Genomic DNA, 11719 nt, shown 5'->3' with positions numbered 1-11719 from the left:
ACATTATAGTTGTAGGATTAATAGGTCACTGTTATAGAAGTTGTTATAATTGGAGGAATGAATGGGTTGCTGTTGAAAAAAGCTCTTATAGATGGGGAAAGAAATGAGTTGTTACCATATATGGCCTAATAGACACATGCACATGGGTTTGCTTGTGACCATAAAGCCATTATATAAGCATTGCCTCTCCCACTCATAGATATTGCTTCTCTACATTCATTGAGACATTTCTTTAATCATCATTATTCTCACTAATTTTTTAGCATCTCTCTTTCATTCACTCTTTTGAGCCATCATCTCTAACAATCCAACTCTCAAGGCCATAAAACCCTTCTATATGTCTAATGATTGTTATTTTTTCAAAGGCATAAAAAATAATTGTTTCTCTGACTAGATTGTTGCCATCACTAACAAGGCCTAGATCAACAACCAATTTGCTCACCAAACTCATTGCCATACTTAGATTACAATTGCATGTCCTTGAGGAAGAGTTATAGGAATTGAGTTGACTCATCTAGGTCAGAAATTAGTGAGAAAGAAGAGCCCTAGGAACTAAGTCAATTTATTGATGTCAAAGACTAATGAGGATAACACTAGGAATTGAGTCTTTTTCCCCAAACCTTTTTCCTCAAATTTTTAATCTTTAAAGAAAGAGTCCTTATTATAGTCCTTTTTAGCTTCTATATGTTGGTTCATTTTACAATTTTACCCAGATCATTTTGATTTGTTTTGTAGAGATCTGACTCCTTTGATTTTTATACAAGGTGCAACAATTTGGGATTGGTTGTTGAGAAAACCACTTTGGAGAGAATTGACTCGACAACCTTGTTGGACTCTTAGCCTTTAGGTTAACCATTGAATTTTGGATCTATTTTATTAGTTGTGTTTCTAGTTTCAGAAAGTAAGGTAATTAGATTTAAATTTGAATGTCATGAATGACTACACTCTATTAGAATCCTCTTTCTTGTTTACTTTTAAGAAATTAATGTTTTTGTATTCTTAATTGTTGTCTTCCGACATCTTCTTGATTTTGGATCTTTGATGGCGAGCCCTAGTTTTTAGAGTATGTATTCGTGCTAAATTAGAATTGAGGTTATTGTAATAGCTAGGGTTAAGTTTTTTTGTTTGCAAAATCAAAAACAGGGCTTACAGGCATTAGAGCATGGTGTTTAGAAATCAACATTTATGTGATCATTTTCTAGGATAAAAAGGTTGGGCATTCTAATGGGTAGAACCCTTGGCATGGTAGGAGTCTAGACTAATAATTTGAAACTATTTTTTTTCTTTTGTATTTTTTCATATTTCTTTGGGTTATTATGGTGCCTTATATTGGTTTTTGTTGAATTTAGATCAATTTTTTAGGCTAAAAATAATAAATATATATCAAGGTGGTTAACACTTACATATTTAAAGAAAAAAAAATATGCTTTTATAGTTGGAAACTCTGATTCTGTTCCTTTGTCTTATGTTTGTCGTCTTTTATAAGTAGGCCTCTTAATGGAATAATTGATGACTTCTACATTTGATTTTATTTGAATATCAAATTATGGATGATGATGACCTTCTGGAATGTTGTGACTAACTAATTCTAGTTTATTCATTCAAATCTTATTATATTCCACAACTAGTGAATATATTACTTTTGGCTCATTTCCTAAACGTGTTATTGCTAACTAATTCTAGTCTATTTTGTAGTGCCCTATTATGTTCTTCTATATTTCTTGAATCAGATTGATTGGTTTTTCCATAAATGTACCAATCCTACTTTTTGAATAGATTTCTTTTGACATCCTAGATAGAAGACTACTTGAATTTCCATTGATGCATTCCTAATTCTCCTTCTTCTTAGACTCCTATTTGATAATTGCATAATTTAGTGTGATATACTAGTATTTCTATAGCTAAGTGTTGAAGAAGCTAGATGAGGTTTGATGTATTCTTTTTGACATGGTAATATGGTAGATTTTATTGATAAACCATGCATATACAAATAGGTTATAATATAGTTAATGAGTACACACATAGGATAGTTTGGTACTTTTAACATATATAGCAAATGGGATAACTATTTTCAAGAAAATGAATTATGGTGGTTTTGGCAAAAACACCCTAGAATGACTTGCAAGTTTTTGAGGGTAAGACCTCTCGTGAAGAGGTTAAGAATGAGTATAACGAGGTTTTGAGATAGTTAAAGAGTACTTAGGCCCATATATCCATTTGAAGCATATTAGCATTTTCCAATACACACAGAGATGTGTTGATTCGAGCCTTGAGTCAAATCGGGGTTAAGACTACCATTACTCTTAAGGGGTTTATCCATATGATGACGGCTAATAGAGCTACTTGTATTGTGTTCTTAGAGGATGATTTACTACTCAAGAGTTTCACACCATACACGCCCTATTTACATTTCAATTAGTTGTTCAAGCTATAGAGTCTCATCTGTTTTATTAGACAATGGCTCAACCTTGAGTGCTTGCTCCCTAGCCACTACAATAGCCCTTGGATTCACACCTTCAGACTTTGGCCCCTCTACTTAGACGGTTAGAGCATATGACAACACTAAGAGGGAAGTTATGTGCACTCTGATGATTGATTTATTGATTGGTTTGACCACATTCCTCACTCTATTTCAGGTTTAGAGGATTCCTACTATCTTTAACATATTGGGCCAACCTTGGATTCATATGGTCGGGGCAATTCATTCTTCCCTTCATCAAAGGTGAAGTTTATTCATGATGGTCAGGTTATCACAATGCAATTCACCAAAGACATTATTCTCTCTTTTGAGTCAGTGCTTCATAGATCAATCATAGTGATGATGATCTATTTCTAACTAGGTTTACATTTGATAAGGTATAGACTCTTGAAATTGAGGACTTCTATAGAAACTTTGTAGCTATGTCATTCGACCAACACAATAGTATAATGGTTCTTAACATGATGAGAGACATGCATTTTCTACTTGGCATGAGGTTAGGATGACGTTAGCATGGGCTTTGTGAGTTCATACTAGTGGGCTTGGATTCACTTCTATCGAGACTGATTACTGTGATATGGCGTATTTGCGCAAAGAGGGGGTGAGGACTTGATTATCATCTCACATCCCATTTGATTATCTTGTCCGCCTTTACAAAATGAGTTTAACTGATTATTTTGTTAGAGGATTAGAGATTCAGCCTCTTTCAAAGGAGATTAGCAATGAAGTTGGTACAAATAGGAAGATTGAGCTTTAGCATTTGTTCAATCAATTACAATTAGGTGAAGGGATTCCTGATGCATCAGTTACTGTGATGATTGCTTTCCCATCTTCAGATCGAGCCAACTTATTGTTTTTATGCTTCCTGCGTGAGATTAATGATGATGGAGTGGTTATTGAGCTCGTCGAGGTGATTGATGAAGTTGTTTCCCATGAAAAGTACCATGATGAGATGAAGATGATGGGTATCAGTCAGATTACCAATGTAGTTCAACCAAAGATTGTTTCGCCATTCAATCTATTTGGGTTGTTTGCTATTGATGTTTCCAAGGTGATTCAGATTGTTCCTACTCCAAAGCTTTCAAATGATATTGTAGTTGTTAGTGATATATTTAAGGGCACTATTAGCTCAATTGAGGGAACGTCTAACTTTGTGGCCCACCTCTTTCATTTGATATTTTATTGAGATTTGCCTTCCATCATGATGATGTTTTTGTTGCTTCATTTATGGATTTGAGTATTTTCAAGTATTCGTTTGTCTTTTATGATGATATCTCTTTATCTGCATCCCATTCACTTACATCACTGACATTTGATAAAGATAATGAGATTGTACAACATGATTTCAATAAGGATTCTTTTTACCATGATTCAGTCCCTATAGATTAGAGGGTTTCACCAACTTTAGAAGATGTTGAGACTGTTGATTTTGGTACAAAGGATCAGCCTAGAGAGCTGAAAGTTGATTCACCCTTATCCACATATGATGGATAGATTTATTCACTTACTCAGGTCATATTTGGATGTCTTTGCATGGTTTTATGAGGACATGCCAAGTCTTGATCCATCCATGTTCAACACCACTTGTCTATTTTGCCATATGTTAAATTGATTAAGTAGAAGTTGAGATAGTTGCACCCATGTTGAAGTTTGTAGGTGAAAGAGGAGATTTAGAAACAACTCAATGCTGGTTTTTTATTAGTGGTGGAGTATCCTGAGTGGCTAGATAATGTTGTCCCTATTCCCAAAAAGAATGACAAGGTTAGAGTTTGTGTTGATTTTAAAGATCTTAAGAAAGCTAATCATAAGGATGACTTTCCCTTTCCACACATTGACATATTAGTTAATATAATTGCAGGCCATTCAATGTTGTCTTTCATGGATGGGCTTTCTAGGTATAATTGGATTTTGATGGCTCTAGAGAATATGGAGAATACTACTTTTATCATTGAGTGAGGTACCTATTGTTATACAATTATGTCTTTTGGGATGAAGAATATATGAGCCACTTATTAGAGGTTGCTACTACTTTGTTTCATGACATGATGCGTAGGGATATTGAGGTATACGTTGACGATATGATTGTAAAATCCTGAGATAGAGTAGATCACCTAGAAGCTTTAGAGAGGTTCTTTAAGAGGATTAGGAAGTTCATATTAAGGTTGAATCCTAAAAAGTGCACCTTTGGAGTGACTTCTGGAAAATTACTAGGATATATGGTCAGTGAGTGAGGTATAGAGGTTGATCTAGATAATATTAGAGCCATACTTGACTTGCTTGTACCAAGGATTAAGAGAGAAATTAAGGGTTTCCTAGGTGGATTACAACATATCGATTGTTTCATTAGCATAATGACAAACATATATGAGTTTATCTTCCATCTTTTGAGGAAGATTCAACCTACAAACTAGAATGATGATTGTTAGAATGCTTTCAAGAGAATTAAGGAGTATCTGCTTTCTTTTCCAAGTTTAGTGCTTCCTACGCTAGGATGCCCATTGTTTTTGTACTTGTAAATTTCAAATATGACCTTGAGATGAATGTTAGCCCAGCTTGATGACTTAGGCAAGGAGCAAGCTATTTACTATCTGAGTAAGAGGATGTTGGAGTATGAGATGAGATATATTATTATTGAGCGCCTCTACTTTGCATTGGTTTGGGTCACCAAGAGATTGAGACACTACATGATAGAGTACTTAGTGCATTTGATTTCTTATCTAAACTCATTGAGGTATTTGTTTGAGAAGTTTGCATTGAGTGGTAAACTAATGAGATGACTTGTATTTTTGACAGAGTTGGATATTTAATATGTTTCTCAACAATCAATTAAAGGGAGTATCGTTGTTGATCAACTAGCTTCAATACCGATATCTGAGAGTAGATTGGTTGATGATGATTTTCTGGATAACTAAATTGTTCCTATGACTAGCTTATCAATGACTTTTTGGACCTAAATTCAAACATCCTCATATGAAGAATGCACTAAGAGTAAGGACCACTTTAGCACATGTAAGACATCAACTTTATCTACTGGAAAGGTTGACATGAAGCTTAATCCAAAATAATTGAAGACCAATTGATTAGCACCACTTTGTATCAACATGCTTGATATGGGAAAACCATTAAGAATAAGTGTGGACCCATGTTTTTCATGTGCGTCCCCACTCAATGGCAAGACTTGCTTTCGTTTAGTGAAAAAATAGTTTTGGAAAAGTTGGAGTTGCCACTTATTTTATTTTATTTTAAAAGGAAAAATACAATAAGAAAGAAAACCCTAAAGATGTGACTCCATGGTTTTGGAAAAGTGTGTCTTTGAAAACCCAAGTCTAGGTCCGGTGATCAGGTTACTTATTGGGAAGGTACCTCAAAGAGGTAGCACCCCTCTAAGCCCTAAAAAGGTCTCTACTAGATAGGTTGAGGGAAGTATGAAAATTAGTCAATCGATTGAGGATACCTAGGTAGGATAATGAGATTTCAAAGACTCTATTATCACTAGCATGCCAAATAAGAATTCAAAACAACATCATAAAGAAATGACAATTTGCGTACCTAAACTGCAACTTAAACGCTATCATAAGACATCAAGGTTAGTTTAAGCAACAAGATATATAACATACAACATGCGTTTTATCTATTCAAAGAACTAGACACTAGTCAAAGCAATCCGAAACACAATCAAGCATGAAGGTCCTTCACACACAAAACATGTCTATTTACATAACTTTAAAAGATAAGAAGAGGAGAGACGCACTTGGATAGCATGCATAATTTATAAGGTTCTTCAAAAAAATGCTAGAGTGATTAGGACAAATATAAATTACACAACATCCTCATTATTTCTAATATATAGTACTAGACCCAAAGTCAAGCCAAGATAAGTCAAATGACTCCAAAACAAATAACTAATTCAAGCAAAGTACAAGATCATCAGCATGTAGTTAGAAAAGAAAGCATGATAAAACAATTTCTAAAAAATACCTTGGAGCGGAATTTAATTACAAATTTTTTTAGGAAACAACTCCTACATGTCTAGAATAACATACAAAAAACCAAACACTCATTCAAGTGACAAATTGTAGCAAAGACACTCAAAAGTTCTAGAAGGTCTAGATTATGTAAAAAATGGTGATATGAATAAACCGAATTTTTTAAAAATCATAAGAGATCACATAAAATTATAAAAAAGCTCACACATATCTCTCAAAGTGTCTATATCACAGGAAAAAATGAATCCATGGTTAGGTAGTACTCAAAAGTATTTTCAAAACAGTCAAGCTAATCAGATGTCTAGAATCCAGCATGTGCAGTAGGTACAAATTTGAAAAATCATATCTCCCTCAAGAAAGCATATTTTTTTGTATTTTATTTTTCAAAATTTAATTTCAAGAATTCAAGAATCTGGAAAAAATATTTATTTAAATTAAAAAGATTTGAAAATAATTTAATTTTGCAAAGTTCTCTTGAGTGTGCAGAAGTACACCTAAACAGAGAATACTGAAAGAGATAATCATAACTCGACTTTAAGAGAAGATTTCCAACTCAAATAACATTCTAGAATCAAGTTCAATAAGTAAGTAAAATCATACAAGTTTTGGAATGTTTTTTAAAAAATATTCTAAAGTTGCTCAAACGAATTTTAAAACTAAAAGTGTTAGTGGTTGAGTGAAAACTAGCAACAAGGAAAAGTTTTGAAAAAATGATTTTATGTAGGGGTTCCACCAATTCCCCAATTGCGATACACAAATCTAACCTAGAATTATCCCATTTATTTGGGACTACAAGCTTGGATTCGTATTCCACTCAAAGCCAGAATTTTTATTGAAAACTGAGAAAGATGCAAATCGATCAAGACATGATTGCATGTTATTTAAGAAAATGAGATTTCGATTTTAAGGACTCTAAATGAATTTTTGAAATGCATTTTAATGAGGAACATTTTAAGAAAATGTTTTATTTTAAAAGGAAAGAAATAATTTAAAAACGACAATACTCAAGGATCAAACATAAGCAGCCCAAAGGAAAATAAAATCACAAAATAAAATTTTTGATAACCAAGCTGACTAAAGTGGTGAGAGTAGGGCCAACCTTCAGGGGTTTCCAATGGCCTTCAAAAAAGGGATTTGACCATCAATCACTAAGGCAACAAACTAATGACTTCCAAATCAAACAAACTAACAAAAACATTAACCAATTCTAACATCTAGAATTCAAGAAGCGCATGAACTAAGATAAAAACCAATCAAGGATTAAAACTAACAAATTTAACATATGAAGATAATAACATGGATCAATTAAAGTAAATTAACTAAAATTCTTTTAAAAAAAATTAACAACTCGAGAACACGAATATATCTACATAAAATTAATTAAATTAAAAAAACTAAAATTCTAAAACCACTACAAAATTAATATTCATGCATAAAAAATTAAATAAAAAACTCTAACTTACCTTTTTCAATAATGCATGAGCCATTTTCCACCATTAAAAGTTCTAAGTCTTTTTTATTATTCATCCACCAATTTTAATATCCATTGATTCTTCATGCAAATGCTTGCCTCCATGAAGCATCCTCTATGATCCACGTACAAAACTCATGGTTGCTACTATCCATAAAACAACTTCAAAATATTTCCACTCACCTTTTCACATTTGTTTCGAATATCAATTATCACTTTGAAACAAAGTTAGATGATCCGAAATCAAAGGTAAGCACAATAGGCTGTTCTGCACAGATTTGATTTGGAAAACCAGAGTCAGGGTGAGGATTCTGGTGTAAGGATGGAAGAATGGTCCAATTGGAAGCAATGCCTCATGATCTTGATGCCCTCTGATGGTTATTCAGAACTGATCCTTCTTGATGATTGTGATTCCAAGTTATGCCAATGTATGATGCTGGTGCGTTCTGTGGGTGTTCGTTATGGTTGTCTCCCACAAAAAATCTCTAACCCCCCATACACATGCTGATCCCCAGAATCTGGAACTTCTCCCTCGTACACATGCGTGTTGCTGTTATATTTGGTTTTAAACCTACTGCCCTTTCCCAATGCGTGTTGAAAGTCCCTTATTTCTAAAACCACTCCCTGACATCTCTTCTCAACCTTCTGTTTTTTTTTTTCCTCAAAGACGTGAACTTCCTCTTTTTTGAAACCTTCCTATTATCCAAAACACCAGCCCCATTTTCATTGGCCCTTGGCAGCCGTCCCATGCGTGGAGGACTCATTCTTTCTCCAAATTAATTGTTTCCTCCACAAAAAAAAAAAAAAAAAAAAAAAAAAAAAAAAAATCCATTTTTGAATTAAAAATAAATAAATTTGTGCATGTCACCGAAGAGTCCCACATTTTTCAAAAACTTCTTCACCCTTATTTTAACTCTTGATCTTCAATAATACCCAAAAGAGTTTCCTTCCTTCTCAAAGTCTTACAAAAATCAACTTTTCTTATCCGTTGGTAGATTTCCCTAAAAAAAATTGAATTATTAAATCAAATAAATGAATAAAAAATTAGAAAATGAAAAAAATAATAATATTAATCAATAAATGAATAAACAGCAAGATAATAAATAACTAAATAAATAAAAAATAAAAAATAACTAAAAAATAAAAGTGATTTATAATAAAAATAAATAAATAAATATAATAAATGAATAAATAAAAGTGATTGATAATAAAAATAAAAATAAAAATAAATATTATACAAGTAAATAAGAAAAATGGGTCATGCAAGCCATGCAACCATGTGAGTCATATAAGTCACACTAAGAATGTCTAATAGGCCAAGTGGGCCTAAGTGACCTAGGTGGCCTAAGTTGGTTCTTAATGGACCAAGTGTACCTAAGTGACCTAAGGTGATAAAAAAAGTGCCTAAGTGTCCTAGGATGTGTCCAAGTATCCTAAAAGTGTCCCTAAATGAGCTATCCTAAAAATGAATAAAAAACCGAAATCCTAAGTCTAATTCAGGGCTGACAAGGGTCACAATGAGGAGCCAGATAAATCTCTCAACCAAGTCTCCAAGGTGGCTCAAAGAAGGCAGGTTGCATGAGTAGCAATGAGCTACCAGGAAACTACTATGAAGTACTAAAAAAACATCTAAGGTTGCGAATTGGGGTAGAGTGTATTTAAAGGATCTTTATTTCCTTGATTGATTTTATAGAGTGGTTTTTGTCTAGATAGGAGAAATGTTTTTCTTTCTTTTAGCCTAGCTTCTTGGGCGTTGCTTGTATACTTCGTGTGTATTCTTTTCACCTCTACTAGACTTTTCTAATACAATATCTTATTTGCCTATCAAAAAACAAAAATGAGGGTCTACAATAAGATCACAATCATGTAAGCTTTCTAATTGCACCACCAAATTGCTTTGCAATATCGTACATCCATTCTTAAGCAAAACCATGCAACCCAAAATCAAGAAATATATATTTGACTGTTGTAATCTTCATATACTCAAACATTAGGGCATAAAGCTTACAATATACACTATAAGAATTGCTATCCCCAGAAACACCTCAAACAAATCAGAAACAGGGGAGTATGAAAAAGAGCAAAAAAAAAAAAAAAAAAAAAAAAAGACAGAACATAAATAAATGAATCAAAACCACTAAACCTACCATTCATGTGTGTTGATGGGCTAGACACACATGAGATCACCAGAATATGATCCATGGAAGTAAGGACAATAGCAAGATGTCTAGGTGACACAGTAAAGCTGAAACAAAACTACAATGCTCTCAAAGCAATCTCACAAGAAAATGAATGAGCCAACAAATAATAAGCTTACAAGCAATCCGAAAATCAACATAGACAAATCGTTTATTCTAACATCCATACCTAGCCAAATAATCCCCAGATATAGTAAGAGAATAGGGAAAACATATGATAATGAACAATAATAGGGGGTCCATGACAGTCATACCTGAGAGTGCTCACCTTCAGCAAGATCAACCTAGCTTCAAGTGAATCGTGTCATATTCCAAAATGAGCTGCCAATGAAGATGACACCCTCTTCCAGATTTGAAAACCTCCAGAATTCCAAAATCTCTGGTTGTAGAAAAGAAGAATGTGCGATCAAAATAATCATAATTCTCCTACGGGGATGGGAAGATAATCTAGTTAAAACCAATGTATGATGGAAGTGATCAGATGGATAGTGGAGAACGGATCCTTCTCTCTACTGCTCAATGGAGATCTCTCCTATCAGTCTGTGATGTTGCGATACTGCGATGATTCTCCTGAAACTCTCCAAACTCTCTAGAACCCCAAAATGGTTGTGGTAAAAAAGAAACAAAACCATGTATTAGTAATTAAACATGCAAAATAAAATGTAAATGCATTTATATGCAATTCTAAAAAAATTAAAAAAAACATTGACGTAACAAAAAAAATAAAATAAATCAAAATTATGTGATTAATGATTAAAATATCAACCAACATAATTAAATATCATAATTTTCATATTGTGGATACAAAAATCAAATTATCCATTACAAGCTATCCTATATCAAAAAATGGCCTACACACAATTAAAAAATCAAAATCGATCTAAACTCACCTAATTCTAAAACTAAGAATCAAGGGTTACCAAAATCAAGGTTGAGATTTACTTAATCCCTCCAAAATGTCTCATAGAAAATCCAAAAAATAGTGATCGAAATAGTTACAGTAGATCACCAATGAGAGCTCAAAATAGCTCAAAAAAGAATACTAAGTGCACATAAGTCAACAGAGGATGTAGGAAGGCAATCTTGGATGAAATGTACCAAAATGAAAAAATAAAAGGTCTACAGTTGTTTTCCACTTCTAGAGAGAAAGAAAGACATAACTTCCACCCCTCCACCCCTCTTCTATTTTTTCATTCCACCAGAAGTGTGCCAAAATCAAGAAAGAGTCATCGAATGAAAAATCTTGAATCTATTAGACTTCTGACGACATCGATTTGATTATTCAACACTTAGATTTAAAGTTTGGAAACATCCAAACCTAAAGGTTAGTACTTTAACATTAAAGATTAATTTTTTGAAAAATTGGTATTACTTTTGTTTCTTAGATCTAAGATTCCAATAGTGATGCTAAACTTCAAGAAGAGTTTGTTACCCTTCAAGCATGGAGTTTCTCTTTCATAAGATCAGTATCCTATGACCTTATGCCTTGAGGAAAAAGAGAGATGGAAGTAGTACCTTATGTTTCAGCAATGAGTAGCCTTATGTATGCGATGTTATGTACAAGCCATATATTTGCTTTGTTATA

This window comes from Vitis riparia, chromosome 6 (assembly GCF_004353265.1).
Source record: "Vitis riparia cultivar Riparia Gloire de Montpellier isolate 1030 chromosome 6, EGFV_Vit.rip_1.0, whole genome shotgun sequence".
In the NCBI taxonomy this organism is placed as follows: Eukaryota; Viridiplantae; Streptophyta; class Magnoliopsida; order Vitales; family Vitaceae; genus Vitis; species Vitis riparia.
Note: the sequence above shows the minus strand (reverse complement) of the source record.